At 40.1% G+C, this 23939-nt stretch overlaps 1 protein-coding gene across 6 annotated transcripts in view; it reads left to right on the top strand.

Annotated features, from left to right (window-relative positions):
* Positions 1-23939, top strand: part of METTL15 (methyltransferase like 15) — a 382010-nt gene that overhangs the window by 301794 nt on the left and 56277 nt on the right. For 2 of the 6 annotated variants that reach the window (XR_014837124.1, XR_014837121.1), the window contains one exon: positions 7567-7618. The exons of 3 other annotated variants lie outside the window; for them this stretch is intronic. The gene's annotated coding sequence lies outside the window, so the exon portion shown is untranslated. Of the gene's footprint in view, positions 1-7566; positions 7619-22185; positions 22401-23939 lie in introns of all 6 variants that reach the window. One more of the 6 variants, XR_014837125.1, reaches the window with a different exon arrangement.

Genomic DNA, 23939 nt, shown 5'->3' with positions numbered 1-23939 from the left:
CTCTCAGCCTCCTTGCTGAGACCCTCTTCTCCTTTTTGCCCTTTAAATATTGGTGTTCTTGGCTCTGTTTGGGTCAGGTTCCCACATTGGGATTACTCCGTCATGGCCAGTGTCAGAAGGCCAGGTGAGGCATAGCAGTTCCTATAGAAATTGGATGGATAAATTGGGTGATGGGAAATTGGAGGATTATTTTCAAAAGACAGTGTCTGGCAGATAGACAGCAGGTTTCCAGCAAAACCTCTTTTTGAAGATAGGCCCACAAAGAAAAGAAACTCAGTTTAATAAAGAGTTCAGAAATAGGACAGGTTCATGAAGTGGAGAAAATTGTCATCTTCATTTGATTATTGGCCCAAACCATCAGGCATCACATAATAAGAGAAGCACAGAGACCGTGACCACACTGTAGATCAGCCCAGTTCCTCAAGATGTGTGAGTACATTAGAGCAATTTTCTAAGGAAGTCTTAGAGGGTGACTGTCTCCAGTAACTGGGTAATTTTGTGTTCCAAAGCTTGTCCCAACCTCACTCTTTCCATCTGACTGAGGTGCTGTGGCTCTCTCCACATGTTCATAAGGCGCCCAGTTGTCTACATATTTGCAAGAATGCCAGAAGCTCATTCACCCTCGGCTCTTACCCCTCTATTCTGCCACAGGTTTAGTTTATCCTTTTAGAAGCTGGTGTGGGGACTGCATCAGTTGGAGGTGGGTAAAACAGAAGTATTTGGGCTCCATGGTTTGAATACTGACAAAGCTGAGGCTTTCGTCTCGGCAAGATACAAGGAGCTTTAGAGCTGCTGGGGAGGAGGGGGTGCAGAAACCACCACAGCAGATGTGTTTTCTGCCCTTGGGACTTTTTTAAAACCTTAAGTCCTTTTTGGGAAAAGCGTATATAAATTTCTTCCCTGGTGGCCTGGCCTGAAATTTCCCCTTCCCAGACTCTGGCAGGCTGCCTTTAAGGATTTCCCTAGATAAAATTTCTAAGTGATCATCCATCCGTTATTCTAGTTACTGCAGAGGCCATCTGATGGAGAAGGCCCTGTGGGGGAAGTGCAGTATGGCTGCATTCGTATTGACCCCCCAGTCTTCCTCATCTGGTCACCGTGAGCTCATGAGGGGGTGGCAGGGGGAAGGAGGGTGAGGGGTGAGAGAGCCCGGGTAGTGGCAACATAGAGATTTGAGGAAAGGACTTTCATGTTGCAGAAACATTTTTGTTCTCAGCCTAAACAAAGATCAAGCTGCATAACACCTCCGTAGGCAACTCCTACCCTGCTGACTCAGGAAGAGCTCAGCTCTCAGGGCTCCTAACTGTTGCCCCCCTCCTCCCCAGCTTCACTCCACAGGTGACTAATCCTCCTCCGTTGTCTATCCTTTGCTCAACTGCTCACATTCCATTAGGTCTTTGCCCCTTTGTCTTCTCAAAGCTCCTCTTGCATTACTCACCTACATATATCACAGAGGGTCTGTAGCTACATCGTCCCTCCCTTCCCGTTTGCCATCTGGATTCGGCTTCACCCACTCAGGTACTGAATGTCTGAACCAGATGCTCTGTTGGGCAACAGGCACACAATGGTGAAAAGAGAGACTAGAAAAATTGTATGTTCCAATGCAGGGGCGGCAGTGTTGAGAGAGACAATAAGCAAGTAAATAAATGTTCTGGGTGGAATATGTACCATAAAGGAAATATGAGGATAATATGGTCTAGAGCCACTGGGAGATTTTAGTGGCATGTCCAGAAAGGGGTGTTCTCTGAAGCAGTGATGTTTTAGCCATGACTTGTGTTTCACATCACCATTCTGAATAAACAAGATCTAGGAAGTAGCTCTTTTACCCAGCTTGCCTAATGTGCATGGACCGCCCCTTAAATGCTTGAACTTAAAAATCTCAGCATAAAACTTGAACTTCTCAGCCGTTTTATTCCAGTGCAGCTAATATCCCCGTGTATCTTAACACAGTTGCACCCTAAGAGACTTACTTTCCTACTCCTGACTCTGATTGGCTCTGGAAATTTTGGATAAGATTTTAGCCTTTCTTCATCTTAATTTCTTAGTCTATAAATAAGGAGATTACATGTTGTGTCAAGACTTTTTTCAGTCACAAATCCTATAATTGAGATATTCCTTCATGGGCTGAGGGTAACTCAGGGGAAAGAGCACCAGGGAATGAGGATTAAAACACAATGAGGGAGAAATGAAAATGCAGGATTGAAGCTACTGCAGTACACCTTGTTTCCCTTGTTCCCATAAGAAGGCCATACTTGAGACAATAAAGCATGTCAGGCCATCTAATTTAGCTGGTTTATCAAATAAGGGTGGATATAATATTGTCTTAGCCTAGTGCATGTCATCTTAAGAGACCAAGGGGCTGTTCATAAATCTGTGAAGAAATTCCATTTCTATGCAAAACAGTATTATCTAATAATATATGCAGGCATAAATTGCCAAAACACTCAGATTTTTCTCCTGGAAGGTGAGAGAAGATTATTATGGACCTTTGCACCTAGCTCCTTGAGTCCAAAGTCAGCAGAGGGAACTTTCTGATAGGGACATTGATAATGGCCACAGTCTTAGCACACAATTTACATACTATTCCTGGGCTCTGCCTCCCTCACTTATCCCTCTTAATGTTTTCTAATGTTTTTGGATCAATAAGTGTTTCCTGGTTAAATGAAAGATTGGATCCAACTAGCACTCACAGGTGGACCTCTATTTTACATGGCAGAGGGAAGGCGAATCTGGGGGATACATAACAAATCAGTTGAGAACTGATTTTAATTTCTGCCACTTTATAAACATAGTGAAACCTTTTCAAAAGCTCCAGGGTCTTTTAAAAGAATGACATAGTAAACATCATTTTCCACATTTATTCAGTTCATGGGCTTAGTCATTTTTTTTTTAGTTATGGATGTGTGTGTGTGTATGTGTGTGTGTGTGTGTGTGTGTGTGTGTGTGTGTGTGTGTGATTTTGCATTTCTAGTGCTATTGGCACACCATTTGGGCAATAATATTTTAGATGTTATTTAGTTGGGTCAGTTTCTGATACCTTTGAGTCACCAGTGTTTAATATAATAACTAGACCCAATTTGTCTCACTATTGATTGACCTTAACTCACCAAATTCCTGAATTCACAATTGTTAGATCCCATCCTTAGACGGCAGAGGGTTTCTGTTTATTTTTGAATCTTTAAAGTATTTTCGAAATTTAAAACTGTTATATCTGTGGGAAAAAAAACAAAAAAAGTGTTAAACTTTGCTTGTCCTAAGATTCCCCAGTTATTTGATTACAAAGTATCTCTTTTTTTTTTTTCTTCAGTTAACATCTTTTAATACTTCATAAAAGATACTTTGGGGAACTTTGCTCTATACAGTTATACCTTGATAAATGTTGATTTGAATTAAGCACTTTCCCTGGCACATCTTTATTCTGTGCATTAATTTTTCTCTTTTCTTGACACCCCCCCTAAATTGGTGAGCAACATTATCATATATTGCTGGGAGATTGTCTAACATATTACATATGCTTAATAAATATTTGCTAAATTATACTGACATTAAAATTAAAGTAATAGCATAGTTATCAGTTAGTTAGTGTGTAAAGTATTCTTTACTTGTTTGTGCATACTCTTTTAGTTGTTAGTGTGTAAACTATTCTTCTAGTATGTAGGAAAGTACAGAGAATTTTGAGTGTACATGAACTGTTGAAAAGCATTCAGTAATTTTGATTTAGTTGAGAACAACCCAATTCCTTGGATTGGTCACAAATTTCAAAAAAAATTGTCAAAGTGTCTGTTCTATAGAACATATGTTCCAGTCATGTAGTTAATTAGTTGGTTAGTTGTTTTGTTTTGTTTTGTTTTGACAATGGAGGGAAATGGTTTTTCTTTTCTTTATTTATTTTGAAATACAATTTTTAGTAACATATGTGCCTTAAAGATATATGACATAGACTGAACTTTCGTTAACTCCAATGTTTGGTTAACCTATTAGTACCTTTTTCAGATAGCTACATTTTAGAAACATTTTCAAATAGTCTGTGAAACAGTTGTATTATAACTATAAAATGGAATATTGTATAGCAGTTTAAATGAAAATGCTAGGTCTATATATGTTAATGACAAAAAAAATAAAAAAATTTTATGAATATATGTTGCAGAATTCTACAAATGGTAACATTTACTGAAATTAAAGAAGGGACATGCACAAAACAATACCACTTATTGTTCTGGAGGCATGGTGGCCATTTTCTGTTAGTGATTTTAAAAGCATGTACTCCATCCCAAGTTAGCATGCATAGATTTGAATACTGGCTCTACCATTATAGGTTGTGTGATCTTGAGAAAGCTATTTAATCTCTCTGTGATTGAGATTTCACCTGTAAATTGAAGATAATAATGGCACCTGCCTTTTGGTTATTATGATGATTAAGTTAATATTTGCAGAGCATTTATAAGAACACCTACACTCAGAAAGCGCTACGTTTACTATCATTACTATCATTACAGTTATCATTGCTAACACTAGATAAAGTATTATAACATGCATTGATGCACACAACATTCATGAAGTAGGATGCATCTAGAGAGGAAGGGAGAGAAATGGGACAGGGCACTAAAACACAAGGGATTTCCATTTTTTCTGTAATATTTTCTAAAAAAAGAGAGAGAAAAGATCTGTAGCTTCTGTTAAAATATAACATTTGCCCTTTATGAGTATCAGGCTCATGAACATTCTTACTTGCCTAGTTTACTTTTTTAATTAAAAAAATGATGCTCAAATTTCAAAAGACAAGAAAAGCAACAAAAGAAAATGTTAAAGTAAAATCACCAGGCAAACTCTCTTATTAGAGAAATGGAAGGTCATTAATACTATGATGCTGCTAGTTAACAATTTTCCTATAGTGTTAAAAAAATAACCTTAGAATAAAAAAAAATAACGCTATAGTGAAATAATCCTATAGTGTTAAAAATAACCTTTAGAATCATAAAAATATTAATCAAGTTTATGCAGGGAATGATTTTTTTTTTCTACTTAGCCCCCATTCCCTTCCCTGTTGGTGACTGCAAATATTAGAGATTGCTAGCTGTCTCCTAGAAATTTTCTTCTTACATAGAAACAGAAATTTTAATTGGGCAAAATGTCATCAATAAATATACATTTCCTAGAGTTCCCTGGTGGTGCAGTAGGTTAAGGACCTGGCATTGTCACTGCTGGGACTCCAGTTGCAGTGGTGGCTCAGGTTTGATCCCTGGCACTAGAATTTGTATATGTCACAGGCATAGATTAAAAAAAAAAAAAAAAAAGACTACATTTCCTGACTCACTTGCAGCTATGCATGACCAAGTGACTCAGATCTACTGAACTGAATGTGACTTTTGTGTTCTTCCCTTAAAGAGAAGGAAAACATCCTCCCTTTCGCTTTCTCTCACTTCCTTCTTAAGGGAATATGACCATGATGGATGAGCTGGAGTAGCCATTTTAAGCCAAGAGATGGAATGTATGTATTAATGATGGTAGAACAATATGACAAAAAAAAAATTCTGGGTCCCTTATGCCTTGAAAGAAGAGAGGTGCTACATTGCTTGAACTTATATGTGCGAAAGAAATTAACTTATTTTTTAAGCTGTTATAAATATAAGGTTTCCACGACTGAAGCTAACGTGATAGCTACCATAAGTGCCCCATTTTGTTTAAGGAACTACTCCTTTCCTCTTAATCCATGTATTTATGGAAAGTGTTGATTTCATCTACGGCTTGAGGGATGGGCTCGTGGCCCAAGCCAGGCCAATCTATATGACTATTGAAATTGCTGAGAATGAAAACGTCTCTTTCCCCTGGGGCTTCCAAAGGTTAAGCTTCAAGCATAGCACTGTTGGTGGCCACTTCATTAACCCAAAGCAAGAGCCTGCTTGAGGGTGGAGCCAACTGAAGAGCAGGAGTGATGGAGTGAAATCAGTTCCCTGCTACATCATTTGAGGACTTAGATCTTGTTCTGATTGGGATTTTCTGCAACTAAGATTTTCAGTGACCAGAACTAATAAATTCTCTTGATGCTTAAGTCAGTATGTATTTGTTTCTAAGACATTCTACTATAAAGTCCTAAATAATGCTGTTGTAACCTTTGGAGTCAGTACTTTTTTAAACATTCCCCCAAATAGCTACTATGGTTTAACCACATCTACCTCCTCCTGACCCAATCTTAGTTGTTTTAAACAACTTATTTTTATCACTCATGTTTCTGCAGTTGAATGCGGTCATCTGGATAGTTCTAGCTTGGTTCCTCTCATGCACTGCAGTCAGATGGCACCTAAGGCTAGAGACATCAGAAGAGGTCCAGCTGGGCTGGACGTCCAAGATGGCTTTTCCACTTAGAGCTCAGACCTGTTACATGAGGCTTGCTCCCCCAGAGTAAGAGTACCAGAGACCAAGGCCAGAACTGCAAGGCTTCTGCTGACCAGAAGGCATGCAGCATCCCTTGCACTATATCTTACTTGTTTCAGGAAAATAAAAGTCCTGACAGGGATTCAAACAGAGGGGACCTCACGAGGGCATGAATATTGAAAGGTGTGGTTCATTGTGGGACATCTTTAAACACTAACTGCTACAAAATTTTTTTTTTTAATTTTTATGCTCAAGAAAAGTTTAGTTCCTCTTTGTGGTCTGAATCAATAGAATACCTGATCATTACCCTGAGCCGTGAAGCAAGGAGGTTTGGGCACAAGTGGTTGAAAGAACTTCTGGGATTTGCGTGCTTCTGATTGTAGCCCTCTCTTTACGTGGGTGTTGTGGCCTTCCAGCTCCCTCATCCTGCAAGACTGCTTTTCTGCTAAAGCTTTTGTCATCTCTGGAACAGAACAAAACACATTCTGAATCAAGGTCCGGATACAATATAAGCTTCTCTGAGGAAGTGCTAGCTATTTCTTTATAAACTCCACCCCTGTAGACTTCAACATTGTTGTTTTTAGAGGAAATGTTTCCAGCTGGTAGATGATAATCCTCCTGGTACAGGTGGAAAAAATTGTCCTTGATCATAGAAAAAGAACTGGCTGGATTCTATGCTAATCATAGCAAACTTCATTCTCTGTGGAGGGGTGGGGGAACCTCTCAATGAAACACTTTGAGGTGAAAGCTATTTGAATGATTTTTCTGAATGACGTAAGGTTGGGCTCAGGAGAGGGAGATCAAATACAGCGAGAGAGACTAAGATGTTGAAAAAGCCTGAATGTCCAGCTGGGATTCCTGCTAGTCACAGGCTTGCAATAGAAAGTTTGAGAAAATATGGCCTTTTCAAAGTACAAGTTCTCCAGGGAAAGTAAAGCAATTTAAATTGAGACAATGAATAAAAGAAATGGTCCCCATAATTAACACAATGAGAACTCAATAGTAGATTTGTTATAAGCCTTTGTTCTCCTATTTCCGTCAGATATCTGAAGTTAGAGGACTTTAGCATGCCTGGGAGCTCACCATTGAGAGGTACCAGTTTGGAGACTTAACTGCTTGTAAAGCATTGAATAATGTAGTCATCAATCTATTTATAAAGCTGAATTTTACCCAGTTTCTGAATCTGTCTTACAGGGGCTCACGTGGGCTACGTTGGTGTTGGATTTCCAGGGGCATGCTGATCAAGGTATTCTGCCTGAGATTTCATGCATCTGTGGAATTTAGTTGGGGTACATCCAAAGTATGTTCCATGAGGAAGCTCAGAAGTCAGAATCTCATAGATATCAGAGGCAAATATCTTGCCGGACAGTGCAAGACAAGATAGAGTATGGAGCCTTAGGATCAGTACCCTGAATGCAACAGGTGCTGGTTTCTCACTTTACATGCTAGTAGGTACGTGAAGAAGAATAATAATAGTAATAATAATAACTATAATAGCAGCAAAACAGCAACATTTAATGAGCAACTACTACGTGCCAGATACTGTTTTAAATGCTTTAAATGGATTAACCTATTTAATTTTCAGAACAACTCTATCAGGAAGGTACCAATATTATTATTTTATAGATGAGGAAACTGATGCCAAGAGGGCTTAAGAAGGTTGCTCAAAGTCATATATCTTGAGTGTGGAGAGCAATCTGGAATTTGAACTTATGTCTGTCTGGTCACAGAGCCCAGGCTCTTTAACTGCATGATTTAGACACTGATCCTCAGATGATTAGATCCACTTCCAGTTTGCACACAGGCTTTGAGCAATGAAAATTGACCTTAATTTTCCCGTGATAGTCCCCCTTTGAATATTCTATAAATCGTCTCTACAAGTTTCCTCATACTTGCTAGAAAATGAGTCCTTACTTTTGATTTGTGTGACGGTGTCATCTTTCTCTAGAGATCCTGTCCTATGAATGACAAGTCAAAGCACCAAACTGTTTAAGGAGACACCTATAACTAGTATGTTGCTGCTTATTTACTTAGGAGTGGGGTACATGCAGGCTTCCACTGCTCCATCATATACACTTTTCTGATGAATCTTTTGTTATTTATGGAACCTGAATTGACTAGTCATTGTGTTGGGTCAGTAGTTTTTAGATCTGGCCTATTACCGTAATCACCTGGAAGCCTATAAAAAGTAGATATTCTTGGCTTTCTGACTCTTAATCTCCAGGAGAGAGTACTGTAATCTGTATTTTTAATGATTTCCCTTCTCCAGGTAAATGCAATCTGTTTGATTTTTCTCCCTTCAAGGAACAGAGTCTCACTCAAAATCTGTTAAATGTAAGAATAAGTGTAACATATAAGAATACAGCAAGTTATTGACTATGTCAAGGCTTACGGCAATACGGGAATTATCTTACAGACAGGCTGCATAGGAAAGTAGTTTGAGAACCAAGATGTCTCTGAGAATTAGCATCTTTCTAACAGCAAAATTACCTCTGCCTCTTCCCCACACTGATGTGCCACTGTTTCATGACCCACCTTTCCTTGCACATTTGTCTTCTTTTTTGACTCTTTCTCCATGTATAAACTACTTACCTCTTCTCTCTCTCTTAAATTCAAAGTTCTGAGTGAGAAATCTGATTGGTATGTTTGTTATTCTCATCCTCATGACAGAACTCTTGAATAAGCCCACCCCCTAGCCTTCTAGTTGGCCTCGATATTGGCTGAACATGGAAAAGCTGTCCTTTTCCTTTCCAGTCAGCTGTGACCAAGGTAGCATGGTGATATAATTATGCACATTGCCTCCTACCTTGAAATTAATGATTCAAAGCCAAACAAGCCAATAAGAACAGTGACCTCCAATAAGAATATAGGAATAGTGTATAGGAAACCTAGAAGGAAGCTGAGGCCTTTGCTGATGTGCTGAGGCTTGATTTATCTGGTGTCTACTGTTCTTGCTTAGGAAATAAATTCCCTGTTGATATAATCTCAAACAGGCAGTCTCTGTCCTGGTGGGGGCAGCAGGAATTTGGCCTGGGGAAATAAAACATATGTCTAAGATACTTGCTGTTATTAAAACTACATGGGTCAGAGCCTAATCCCTGGGTCATTGGATTCTGAGCCCATTACTTAGTGTTGACAGTAGAAATTAAATCCTTGGACCACCTAGACAGCATTGTGCCTTTTTACCTTGTTAGAGTTAATCAATCTTTCTTTCTTTCTCTCTCTCTCTTGCTCTCGCTCTCTCTTTTACCTCATTGACCAGAATTTCATTCACTCCAGGCTAATTGGTTGACTCTCTAATAGGGCACTGAACATTTATTTTACATAACTCATCTCTTCATGATGAGCAAACAAAAGATGGGCTATTCTTGAATCATTCCAGTTCTTACAAGTATATACAGTGAATACTTCTGTATTTCAGTTCTTCTGAGGAGCAGACACAAATACAGAATCGAATGAATTATAACTTTATTGGGAGAAACAACTGAGGGAAAGTGGTCAGGCTGGTTAAACAGGCAGAATGTGATGCAGGTATGAACCTTGGTAAAGAAGAAAGGGAAGGTAGGAAAGTGGTAGAAGCATCTTAGACTGCAGTGGCATCCTACTGAACATTAGGCAAAGCATCAGGAAGTCCTCAAGCCAAAGTTGACTGTCACAGGAGTCCTTGTCTCTGAGAAATGGACCTGCCTTTATGTCTTTGCCTTGCTCAGTCCTCAGCCATTGGCTAGCAGTAGCCCATGGGCCTCCATGCAAAAGGATTAACGGAATTCAGAGCACATAATTCGGACTACCAGCCATCATACTTCCTACACTCAAAGATCTGAGAGGCACATTCTCATGGTCACCACAAAATCCATTCTTAGAGAGCAAACCAGAGGCATATGTTTTTTAAAAAGAAGCCCACGGTCTGTGGCAAGCTCTGGGTTATTCCAAATAAAATAGATCTAAGGAAAGCAGCTCAGTTCAACAACCACTGGTTTAAAAATACATATTTATTGTAATTCAGCTAGGGTAAGTCCAAAAAAGCAGGAGACAATTGCTATTGAAAAATAACCTGTTATACTCACAGATCCCAAGAGGAGGGGGCACGTCATGCCATGAGATTCATATCAGGAAACACCAGGATTGGTCAGGTGGCAGAGGGAATAAGGGAAAAATGTGGGCAAGAGCTTTTATTGTGGTTTCTGTGGCAAGGAATGGGCAAGACAGGGTAAACATTTACAGTTGTCTAGTTTGAACAATTTTGGTGGTCTCTGGAGCATAGTGGCTGTGCCTAGTTGTGTGTTACCTAAATCTGGGATGATTAGGGCAGCAACATTGCAGCCCTGAGTAGGAGAACTTGACAAGGAGATGGTGAGGGTAAGGGCTTGCAGGCCACTCTTTTACTGTCTCTAGGAATTGGCTAGTTCTTGGTGAGTGTGATCCCTCTCCATTCAGTAAGGCCTCAACACTTTAAATAGAAAATGTGTTTATTACATGATTGTCTCCTTATTACATCATTGCCTCCTTCTCTTTAGAGGCTTAAGTTTAACCTCTGACATCCCCAGTAAAGTCTGGGATTATACTATTGCAGGCTGATCCAAATATTAAAAGCATTACACCATTTCCCATCCTGTTTACTCCTGTCCCTTTACCTACCAGGTGTCTGTCTTTTTTTTTTTTTTTTTTTTTTTTTTTTGGTCTTTTTGTCTTTTCTAGGGCCGCACCTGTGGCATATGGAGGTTCCCAGGATAGGGGTCTAATTGGAGCTGTGGCCACTGGTCTGTGCCAGAGCCACAGCAATGTGGGATCTGAGCCACGTCTGCAACCTGCACCACAGCTCACAACAACGCTGGATCCTTAACCTACTGAATGAGGCCAGGGATCAAACCCACAACCTCATGGTTCCTAGTCGGATTCATTAACCACTGAGCCACAATGGGAACTCCCCAGGTGTCCATCTTGGGTCAAGTTCTTGACATTTGTCTATATCAAGCCAATAATAATAATAATATAATAATAATAATAGCAGTAGTAAACCTATCACAGAGAAAGGCCCTTAGAGAACTAGCTGGAGGGAGGGTCTCAAGAAGAGATTGGATATAACTCCAAGAGCTAAAAAGAAAAGAAAGTATTACAGAGATATTAAAAAGGAGAAAAAACAAAAATTATGGCAAGTGCCAACAAAATGAAGTAAGTTCTACTCATGGTTGAAAGAGGAAGAATGAGCAAGAAATCCTTGTGAAGTTCTAACTAACATGGGTCTTAGAGAAGTTTGGAGGCTGAGCATTCAGTGGAAAACAGTTTTTTCTTTAAATGTCTATTTTTCTCTTTAGACTTGGAGCTCCAAGAGGGTAGGCTCTAGATCTGTTTACCTGGTAGATCACAGTCTGGGACGTCATAGGTTTTAAGTAAATGTGGGGGAAATACAGGGATGAAGGAGGCAGACAAACTCAAAAAATTAGGAAGGCATACGTAGCCTAAAATTCCTCCAGGAAAGCATGTAGTGCTAGTGGGTGAGGGTGATGTGAATGGCATTCAATGAGATGAGATGAGATGGCTGTGAGGTACTCATGTCTACATGTTACATGGACGTGATTATTCAAAGTGTGAGCTACCTAGGAATTTCTTTCTTCTTCGTAATTTAATAGATTTTTCTGGAGAAAATTTTGGTCTTGAATTTCAATTATTCCCAGGAGTACCTGGAAAATGGTGATAATGACACCAACAAAAATCATGGAATTAATCACCTTGGGGAATGCAGTTGAAAACCAATCCTGGATAATTAGGGCTTCCTCTTTCTGGAGTTAGAAAATGGAATGACGTTTTCTTGTCCACTATTCCAAGGATAGTTATTACATGTCTAACCTGTTTTGGGTGCAGTGCCCTGCCATGCTCCATTCCAGCATTCATGGTGAACTTGGACATGTTCATGGTATGAGTAATCATAACTCCTTCCTCTTGGCGCTCATAAGAGGTCCCAGAATTCCCTCATCTTACCATGGCATTCTGAGTAGCAACTGTGGCCCCATCAGAGTCAGGACTCAGGATGTCACTTGGGAATGTAATATAGAAGACAAAGAATAGCATTAAAACATCTCCGCAATATGGAGTTTCCATCATGGCTCCTTGGTAACAAACCCAGATAGTATCTACGAGAACATGGGTTCAATCCCTGGCCCTGCTCAGTGGGTTAAGGATCTGGCAATGCCATGAGCTCTGGTGTAGGTCATAGACATGGCTCATATCCCGAATTCCTGTGGCTGTGGTGTAGGCTGGCAGCTGCAGCTCCAGTTCGACCCCTAGCCTGGAACTTCCACATGCCACGGGTGTGGCCCTACAAATACAAAAAATTTTTTTAAAAATAATAAAACTTTCTGCAATTTCACTTTTGCCTCATCAACCAACAGTATCTTGTTCTGTGACCTAGCTTACCTACTCATCTAATGCAGATTGTACCCTGGCAGAGAGTTTGCCTTCCATCTCTGTCTGCTTAGCGAGAATCACAGTTTTGTTCAAGACTCAACTTCTCTGTATCACCTTCTCTGAGGTTTTAATACCACTCACATTCCTTTTTCCCATTCCCACAACCCAGGGCAAAATGGACATGTTTTCTTCAATGCTCCCACTCTACATCTGTGGAAGATTCTAGGAGCCTGTCACTTGTTCCCTTCTCTGTCCTCTCTACTGGCAGTGAGCTCCAGGGCAGATACTATTACATATATAGAAATATGTACACATATGCATGTGTATACACACACATACACATATGAATGGAGCTTTATGTGCTCTTCTAATTATTATGGATAGATTTTGTAAATACGTGTTTCCATTTTTCTCATCATGTCCCACCCTTTGTGATAAATACTCACTAATTTAAATTTTCCAATCATAATTCTACTTTCTTTAATGAAAAAAAAATTTGGACTTACCATATGGCTCACAAATTTCATTATATTTTATAGTTTACAAGGATATTTATAATGCTCCTGTTAGGTAGCAGAGCAAATATGATTGAACTATTTGCTATATTTTAAAGAATGAATTTATGTTATCTTATAAAAATTTTATTAGGTTAATTTTTTTCCTAAAACTACATGTTAGAAGCACTTCTAAGAAAAATAGAAAGAAAACTAGATGTTGCAAAGGCCTCTGTAAAACAAGTCTCTAAGACCACATTTGAAAAAAATACAAGCAAGCCCACTCAAAATATTGTAGGAATAAATAGATATTCATGAAGCTCAGTAATGCGTGGATGTGAGAAAGTCAGCTCCTAAAGATAGCTGAAGGTGACCTAAGCAGCAAAATCCAACTTTTCTGGCAGAATAATGACAAACAGCCTGACAGTCCTAAAGTAGATGGTAGGTTAGTAAGAGATGAAACTGAGACTCCTGGTCTAGTCTGTAGGCATTCATGGAGGATGCAGCCTGATAGGCCATGTACCACATGAAGAGCAGATGGTGTAAAAATTCAGGCTAGCTCTACATTTTTATGAGAACAATTCATATTTGGTTCGAAGATGCCATTGACTCAGAAATTCCCTGTATGTGGGATTTGGCCAGGTAGTGAAGGGTGAGCTCTACGTGAATATGTCGAATGAGGGAAAGTGGTTTGTTGTGGCAATACAATTTTAGACTGCTGTACACTGCTGGTAGTATTTGATCATTCACCTAGGTCTCAGAATGAGTGCCTCGTATTTAATACATGGAGACCATAAAGGCAACATGACTAGCTGGTAATACAGATGACTAAGAGGTGGAGGTCTTCCATCCCCTCCCTGTGTCTTATTTAACCCGCTTGTTTTGACAACCAGAAGGTGACTGGACTAGACTTGAGCTAGGTTAGCAAGAGGTCTGCAGGTCCCGTAGCAGTTGTACTTTCGGGGACTGCCACAAGGTCCTGAGGTTCTCAAAGTATACGGAAGCCTTAAGGCTGCCTTTACTAAAACTGAATTGTCAGATGAATCTTTCATGATCCTCTTCACCAACTTGGTGGTGAGAGTAAGGTCATATCTTTTTAAAAATTCAGGCGAATCACTGGATTAATTTGAGATTTTCCTTTGTAAATGTCCAAGAATTTGACTTAGTCCAAGGAGTCCAGGCCTGCTTTTAAGCTGCAGAAGAATAGTGACCTGGAAAAATGATCAGCCCGGTCACACAACCTAGGTTCTACCTAGGTTGCTTCTGTCACAAGCACATGGTTTTGCTGTTGAAAAGTGGTCTTCATGGTTTGATGCATCCTTGCACCCTGCCATTGTTGTCCCTGATCCTTCTGTAGGCAGCAGTCACTCTTCAAGAGTGAATTTCTTCACTGCCTTTAGTGTTATACTCTTTTTCTTTTTTGGGCTCCCAAGGTAGCAGTTCTCTAGTTAATATTTGTGCTTGTACTTAAAGCATTCGGTGGAGCTAGGGAAGCTGGCTAGTTAGGAGGCCCTTCCAGTCTTGACCACGTGCTTTTCCAGAACCACTCTTCCGGGATACCCTAAGATGACTCTCTTCAGCTAATAAAACTGCCCTCCACAAAACTGAAGTGATTTACCCATTCAGGAAGTGGTTGAGCCATGGAGTGTGTGAGCCTTCCTCTTAGTCAGACCAGTGACATCCCTCTCCTGCTGCCATCCCAGGCTGCCTGCTGTCCTCTGTGGCACATGTACTCATTGGCCAGTGATCTTCAGCAGAGCTTCGTGCCGAAGCCTTGTCCTGACACCTTCTTCTGTGCTCTGTTTGCCTCTGCAAAACCAGGCTTACTAGGGATGGTAGACAAAGAAAAGAAAATGAATAATTTATATTTCACTTTATCACAGAGGCTCCCCACTGGGTTGCTTTCTAGGAAAAATATTCCTGGCTTGCAATCTCAGCATGAGAGCATGTGCCAGGCCCCAGCCTGTGGTCCCCTTCAGCACAGAGATAATACCCAGACAGAAATAGCAGGCTGCAGAATTTGATTATTGCCTTTTTATTTTGGTCCCCAGGAAAGGGAATACTTTCTGTCACTCATGGGCAAAAACTTCATTTTCTTAGTGATTGGGGCTGCCAAAATGACCCAGATGGGGAATAGGGCAATAGCAGTGCCTCTGAGAGGACCACAAGAATTCCTTTTCTTTTTAAAAAATTTATATGATGTTGCAGAAAAGTTGCTTTACAATGTTGTGTTAGTTTCAGGTGTACAGCAGAGTGATGCGGTTATACATTATATATACATCCATTGTTTTTTTCAGATTCTTTCCCCACATAGGTTATTGCAGAGTATTGAGTAGAGTTCCCTGTGCTATGCAGGAGGACCACCAGAATTCTCATTTTGCTATCACCCAGGAGTTTGCCTTCCGAGCTTGGCTGTGAAGTGTTTGTATTCATCTTCTTTGCACTCCAGTATCCAGCTGTCAGAATTATAGATGGAGAGCTGAGACGGACCTTAGGGACTTCTTTATTCCATTTTCTTCCTGCCCACTCTTCTAAAGGGGTTAATCAGGATGTCTGCCATTCTTTCCTAAAAGAAACTCTGTTGTCTCTAGAGCATGTTCCATGGCCTTCTCCTAAGCTGCTGTGTGCCTTATTACATGACCTCATTTTACTCTGGACATCGCTGCTGAGATCAGATGTAAGGACCCAAATGTAGGCAAACCTTTCACTACCTGGTGGTCTGTGACGTAGCTTAGTACTAAAAGCTCAACCAGACAGTGATTTTTTATGGGATAATCAATTCCCTTTCTGTGTTGCACTGTACCGTGCTTTAGAACAAATTGTTTTGTGAGCAGTGGGAGCATAGAGGAGGACCAGGATAGACATGCTTGAGCAAAGTTATGAGTAAGTTAAAGCTATGACAAAGCGGAAACTATGGATAAGCAGAGAATGGTATTGAAAAGGAAGTCAGGTAGTAATAAGAAGTGAAGCAAGAGACAGAGAAATAGACAGGAAGGGCAGCCGAGCACTTAGTCACACTAGTGACGGCCTTCTTGAAACTAAAATCCCCAGACTTGGGCTTCTCAGTTCCCTAGAACTTCAGCAAATCCATGGTAACTTTTCTTCCCTATTTCTGATATGGCCATATTACAATTCCTTCCTTCCTTCCTTCCTTCCTTCCTTCCTTCCTTCCTTCCTTCCTTCCCTCCCTCCCTCCCTCCCTCCGTCCGTCCTTTCTTTCTTTCTTTCTTTCTTTCTTTCTTTCTTTCTTTCTTTCTTTCTTTCTTTCTTTCTTCCTTCCTTCCTTCCTTCCTTCCTTCCTTCCTTCCTTCCTTTCTTTCATCTTCTGTCTTTTTAAGGCCACAGCTGCAGCATATGGAAGTCCCCAGGCTAGGGGTCTAATCAGAGCTGTAGCTGCCAGCCTACACCACAGCCACAGCAACCCAGGATCTGAGCCATGTCTTCGACCTACACCACAGCTCCTGGAAACGCCAGATCCTTAACCCACTGAGCAAGGCCAGGGATGGAACTTGCTTCCTCATGGATATTAGTCCGTTCGTTAACCACTGAGCCACAGTGGGAACTCCTGCAATTTCTATCCTTGAATATCTGGCAAATTTTTCTTTGCCTTATTGCTACAATAATCCTTATAACAAACATGAGTTAGCCTGAATGGAACTCTCTGTCTTTTCAGTAAGGTAATGTAATAGCCTTCATTTTCTGCTTCATCCAATGTGAGAATATCCTCTATAGCATCCCAGGCAAAAATCTATAAGATTGAGGTGCTGTCCATCAAAGAAGGCCAATCCCATTTTTAATCACTTTGAAGGTTCAGTCCTAAGACCATTTTCCACTAACAGCCCCTTCTAGTTTTTCATGTTCCTCTCAACCCAACTCATTATCCTTGAACTCCAAGTTAAAGTATATTAAGATTTTCTACTTTTAGTTATGGAATTTATTAAGGATCAACCTCAAGCTGCTGTCAGTCTTCAATTTTATTTTCTTTTTTTTTTTTTTTTTTTTTGTCTTTTTGCCATTTCTTGGGCCGCTCCCTCGGCATATGGAGGTTCCCAGGCTAGGGGTCGAATCGGAGCCATAGCCGCCAGCCTACGCCAGAGCCACAGCAATGCAGGATCCGAGCCGCATCTGCAACCTACACCACAGCTCACGGCAACGCCGGATCCTTAACCCACTGAGAAAGGGCAGGGATCGAACCCGCAACCTCATGGTTCCTAGTCGGCTTTGTTAACCACTGCTCCACGACGGGAACTCCCAATTTTATTTTCCATTTTAAAATGCATCCAGTGATAACTGACACCATAAAGACTTGGTTCTCATATGCTGGTGGTCTCTCTAATTCTGATGCTAAATTTTCGTTTCAAAGTTGTTTTATCCTTTACTCATTTATTACCATGACGAAGCTCTCTATATCCTAGTTACAGATGTATAATTTTATTACTTTAGACCTAAATCTGTGATCTTAAAATTTTAGTCAGATGAAGAATAGAGCCTCTTGAAAAATCTGGAACCTCTAGTCATAGATTAAGCTGTAGAACCTAAGGAGATATCCTGTGAAGAAATTACTTTCCTCTTGTGTTGGCTAAAATGTTAGATATGAATATTTTCATTTAGTTTAATTCAAGCTCTGTTTCTATTAAAAAGCTGTAAATCTGAAGACTCCTCAGAGATGGTAGTAGGGGAGTCTGCATATATCATGACTTTTTGCCTTCAAATTTAAAAAACTGTCACCATCTACCTAAATAGAAGACAATGCAAATATTAGGTGGGTACCTAAGCACATATTAGGTGGATCTATGGCCTCAATCATGGTGATTATCTTGACTCTCCTGATTTACTTTTTTTTTTTTTTTTTTTTTTTTTTTGTCTTTGTCTTTTCTAGGGCTGCACCCATGGCATATGGAGGTTGCTAGGCTAGGGGTCTAATCGGAGCTGTAGCTGCCGGCCTACACCAGAGCCATAGCAATGCCAGATCCAAGCTGTGTCTACGACCTACACCACAGCTCACAGCAATGCTGGATCCTTAACCCACTGGGCAAGGCCAGGGATTGAACCTGCAACCTCATGGTTCCTAGTCAGATTCGTTAACCACTGTGCCACAATGGGAACTCCTTGATTTACTTTTTAAAAATTTTATTTGAGTATAGTTGACTTACAATGTTCCCAGTGTGTAGTAAGAATGCTCACAAAGAACAAGACCTGTGTTGTCTGAGCCTTAACAATGGGAACTCCTTGATTTACTTTTTAAAAATTTTATTTGAGTATAGTTGACTTACAATGTTGTGTTAGTTTCAGATGTATAGCAAAATGAATCAGTTATATATATATATACATGTATCCATTCCTTTTCAAATTCTTTTCTTGATTTACTTTTGTCTTTGTTGTGTTCACCACCTTTCAGTTTCTACCTACCTCCAGAGCCTCTTGTATTTGTCTCCAAATTTTCCATGTCCCAAATTTGCCGATAGTTCTAGTTTCCCTGCTTTTGATGCTGGGGATGCCTGGGAACATCTCTTTCATTCTGTGGCTTGTCAGAGCAGAACAGATTCCTGGATAGTCATGGTAACCACCTGACCTTCATTCATTCTCCAGGAACCTAAAAACCACAGAGAGTTAGTTGAAACTGATAACTTGAAGAAAGTTCATATGCTATCTTTGCTACTTGACAAAGGAGCTTCGAATTCTTGGAAGTCTCCAAGAGGCCATAGATGGCTTAGAATAGAAAAGAGTTTTGGTTTTGATTTGACTTTAGCTTGTAAAAGGAATAGATCAGATTAGCTCCTAGGAGGCAAAAAAACAATATGGACCCTGCCAAAGGAGGTCACCTGGTTAAGGCTCAGACAACACAGGTCTTGTTCTTTGTGAGCATTCTTACTACACACTACAGGAATGTAAACTTGCGCTTTGTGAGCTCCACTTTTTAAATTTTTGCTTATTTCTCTTGTGTGTACACATGTGTGAATGTATGTGCATTTGCTCTTGCAAATCCTTAAAAATTCCAACCATGATGGGTTGCACTAAGAATGAAAGAGTTGCGTTTCCATTTTGTTTCAAATATTGGCTATTTAAATAAATATTTGTTAATGCCTACTATATGTCACAACTATGCTAGGTGCTAGGGCTTAACAGGATGAATAAGACAACCCCTGCTGTCACAGGATGTATAGTCCACAGATGCTCTGTGGGACAAAGAAAGAGGGAAAGCCAGATAACCCAAAAGGACAAAGCATGTGAAAAATTTTGACAGAATCCAAAGAAGAAAATAACATCTTAGAGGCTAAAAACAGAGGAATCTTTGTATAGTTCCCACCACCTTCCTTTTCTTTGAGTGTTGGCTTTCTCAAAAGCCCTCTTAGTTGGATTCTGAGGACATTTTACTCAGAGTTACTCTCTTATAGTCTTGAATTCTGCCTGCTTTGCACACAAAAGTTTTTGTAATAATGCTAATATAGGTTCTATCCAGTTTCCTTCTTATCTTTTTTCCCATCTCTAGGTCCATATTCATGAGCCTCTATTAGACATGAATGATATGGCCTTAGAGCATTCTCTTCCTTCTTTGTAATTAGTCTTAGTGGGCAAATTTCTCTTTCTGTAAAATGTAACCAGTGATGTGGCAGTAAATATTTAATCATCAGCTCTACAGAAAAAAAGTGTATGTGTTTATACAAATGCAGATAAATACATTTTTATAAATTTATTAAAAATTTTACTGACACAAAGTGTGGGCATTACAAATAATAGAATATACAATAATTTTTATCACAAATTCCATATAGGGAACTGATTCTAACAGAGTGCTTTTGTTGATTTTTGCTGAATTCTTTTATCCTTACCTGATCTACTGTTGCAGTTGAAGAATGAGTGTAGTTCCAATGCGAATGTTATTTGTATTTTCATTTACATTAGCTAATAAGAAGAAAAAATAAAGAGGTATATTAGAGTGTTAGTAATTTATCAGTGATGTGTACAGCTTATTTGCTGAATTGGATTTAGGTTTTAGGATACAGGGATATTATTTCCTCAGTAATAGACATAACATGCTTTAAAGAGTAATCTGCATTATTAACATTTTTCCAACAAAGTCTAGATAGTCAGCAAAACAATAAATCAAGCCCTGACTTGTGGCCTTTGCTGATTTCCATGCCGTGACTATTCCCACCACCACTGATTTTAAGTTACTAACATGATGTCATGGAATGTAGAGCTTGGAAAGGAAGTACATAGTATTTCCACCTCACAGCTGCAAGAATATATAAGTAACCTCAAGTACATACATAATATTGAAATGTAGTAAAATCATTCATGAGGAGTGATGGGTTTTGAGAATGTATTGACTTTGTTTTTAATATTACTTAATTACAAATTTCTATAATAAAAATTTTAATAATGACTGTGTTTATCAGCTCACCAAGTTTTTGGAAATTTAACAACAAGCTGGCTCCAGCATGCCACTCAGTGTAGCCCTTTGGTTTTAGCAGAGTGATGCTCAGTCTTAATTCCCCAGAGCGGGACAAATAAGAATACTACCGTCAGTGGTATGACTTTATGATTTTATATCCTTGTTTCACACTTTCATCCCTGTTTTGAGATTTTAAGATTTTAGAATTCTGACATGCAAGCTGTGAATAATTCTAACTTGCAGATCATGAAGAAACTGTGGTTGTACTTTATTGGTCGCAAACTTTTCACCTTGTGACAGTTTGACAAAGCAGGAAGAGACCCTGGGTCCAGTTTGCACATTCATACTCCTTGATGCATAGATCTTGGTCCCTGGAGAGACTCTCGAAGCTTTGGCCTTTTACTGGGAACAGAGTCCCGAATTAGCAGTTGTAGCACATGGAGAGGACAGGCAGCAAGAAGAGAAAGGAGGAATAAGGTCTCCTTTGGTAGTGTTAGAATGTTTTAATAATTTCACTCTTAAAAGTGAGTGACCAAGGAATGTGCTTACGAACATGTAGTTCTGGGGAAAGAGTGTCACATTATTGATATAATTATAATCCAGATGTCAGCAGAGGTAACATACGCTTTGAACTATGGCATGATCGGTTTAGGCTCTGTGATGCATATCCACATGGACGATTACTCCAGAAGGAATGCAGCCCTGTGGACTTGATTTTGGAAACCTGTTTTGGGCTTCTGACCTCCAGAACTATGAGACAATAAATATGCATTATTTTAAGCCACTTAATTTATGGTAATTTATTGTTATAGCCTGAGAGGAAAGTAATACACTTTTTTTTTCTATAGGCAGAGTTATTCATGTAAAAATTTTTCCATAAACATAAAAGGCAGAATAGGTTTCTGATAGGGTCACCATCCAATTATTCCAACTGCTGGGAACATCACAGTACCACCCCCTCATCCGGGGGACCAATCTCTCTCTCTGGCTTTGGTGACTCTAGTTGGATTTTATTTTTCATCTCCCACGCATCAAATGACAGAGACAGTTCTTCCTGGCACCTAACCTTAGCAACCCCCAAAGTCGTTGAAGCAACCAGGAGGATCCCCTTCCATCCTGGCCCAGAACAGCACAAGCAAAAGCCTGTCAGTGGAGGAGTTTCTTCTTCGAAGCGGCAGCTCAGGCTGCCGTGTGGTGCCTGTGTGACAGCTCCATTAGAGGGGTGTGTCACACAGCCATTATCCAGTCACATCTTAAGTGCAGCCCGCTGGGCTCAAATACCACTTTGGGAAGCAACAGATAATTTTCTGTTATTGGCGAGGGTCGCTGCAAGTCTCCTCCTGCTCTTTGGCACTTGTTTCCACAGCCCATTGCTATTAGGAAATGAAAACCCAGCATTAAACGTTTAATTCTGAAATATATTTTCTCAAGAGGTGTTCATTTGAGCTCCCTGGATTTTGAAAGTTTGTTTGTTTTTTTGTTTTTTTTTTCTTCACCCTTGGCTGCAACTTCTCTCAGCCCTAGGCACCCCTGCTGCTGGTCATTGAAAGATGTAGGATGAAATGATTGCTTTCAAGAGTGGGTAATCACTGGTCTCAAGCACCCCATCAAATAGCATCATCAGCAGAGGGCAAGTGGGAAAGCTGTCTTCACTCCTCTAATGGCTAGAGCTGAGGTGCTACCTGGAGTCAGGAGTCACCATTTTCTCCTGCACACTGGATACAAGTTACCATGTAAGCAATCCCAGGTAGAGTTAGGAGACTGGTTATACCTATCTCTTTAAGGGATTTTAATGTGCTTTGGTGACATTCTCATCTGCGTTAGAATGGTAAATTATTTTATTTCCTAGCTGCGGGCCTTAGACAAGGTACCTCCCTGGAACCTCACGGTTCTTGCCTGTTAAATGGTGCTTCTGTTTCCCTTGGAAGGTTGTTACGAAGATCAGAGAAAATGCATGGTGTAAAATGCTTGGCACAGGACTGAATAGTTGCTCAGGAAATCCTAATTCTCATTATTAGTAAATATTAAAACAACTTATGCCTCAGTCTCCCCTTCCATTGATTATTAGCTTATTAGCTCCATTTTTCAGATGAGGAAGTTGTAGTGACTTCTCAGGTACTGAATAGTGTGCCACTGGCCAGAGCCAGTTCTTCTTGCTCAGTGCTATGAGAAGAGTGGCTCTGTGTCACCTGGGAACTTGAGGGAAATGCAGGTTCTTGGACTCTGTTTATATAATTGATATCTCTGGGCACTGAACCCAGGAAGCAATGTTTTAACATGCTCCTCAGATAATTCTTAGGCATCCCAAAGTTCAAGAGGCACTGTTTGAACTTGTGATCCAAATCTCTTTCCAGTATAACATGCTGCCTTCTTAGCCCTGACTCCAAACTGAGGGGTCATCCAGGACAATCTAATCTAAAGCTAGTCAGATGGGACTGACCAATTTGGGACTCAGTTGGGATCAGTCTCTTTCTCCTTTTTCCTCTCTCCTTCATGCTCACATCTAAGCATACTCAGATGAAAGTGAAAATGCTGCTGACCAGCCACAAACCAGGAACTGTCTTAGTTGGAGAAGGAAGGGGACTAATAGGAAATTTTCCCCTTTATTCCTAAAACTGGTGCTGCTGGAAGCGATACAGTGGACATAATGGGAACTGTGTACTTTGAGCTCACTACATGTTGCCTGGCATTTGACAAGACGATTGAAGACAGCCAGCCTCTCTGGTGGGTGGCAATGGCGGGAAATGCAGCTGACTCATGGGCCTGATGTCGGATATTTATACGACTAATTGATGTTCATAGCGCCATCTGCTTATTTCATCCAGCCTCAGAGACTTCCTCTTGGCCTTTACATTAAGACCAATAACTTTGGAGATTCTAATAGTGGTTGAGAGACTGAGCTTGAACTCAGGCAGACTTGTGTTTGAATCTCTTCTCTGAAGCTAGCCATACAATACTGGACTCGGGATTTATTTCTGAGTCTCAGTGTCTTTATCTCTTTGGAGGAGGGATCAGCAAACTTCTTCTGAAAACTGCAGTCTCAACTAATAACTCTGCCATTGAGGCATGAACATGGCCAGAGATAATATGTAAATGGTTGGTGTGGCTGTGTTCTAATAAGGCTTTATTTATAAAATAGTCAGTGGGCTGGATTTAGACTGAAATTTATAGTTTCCAGAAGGCTACTCCAGAGGGAGTGATAATGGTGTTACTTTTTAGACTTATTATGAAAATTAAATGTGATCACATACGTAAACCTAGTACCGGGTATA

Source organism: Sus scrofa, chromosome 2, assembly GCF_054392235.1.
Source record: "Sus scrofa isolate SSC_HxYL_T2T_F1_AM1 chromosome 2, Sscrofa_HxYL_maternal_Yorkshire_Landrace_v2.0, whole genome shotgun sequence".
In the NCBI taxonomy this organism is placed as follows: domain Eukaryota; kingdom Metazoa; phylum Chordata; class Mammalia; order Artiodactyla; family Suidae; genus Sus; species Sus scrofa.
This window is presented reverse-complemented; position numbering and strand designations above follow the sequence as displayed.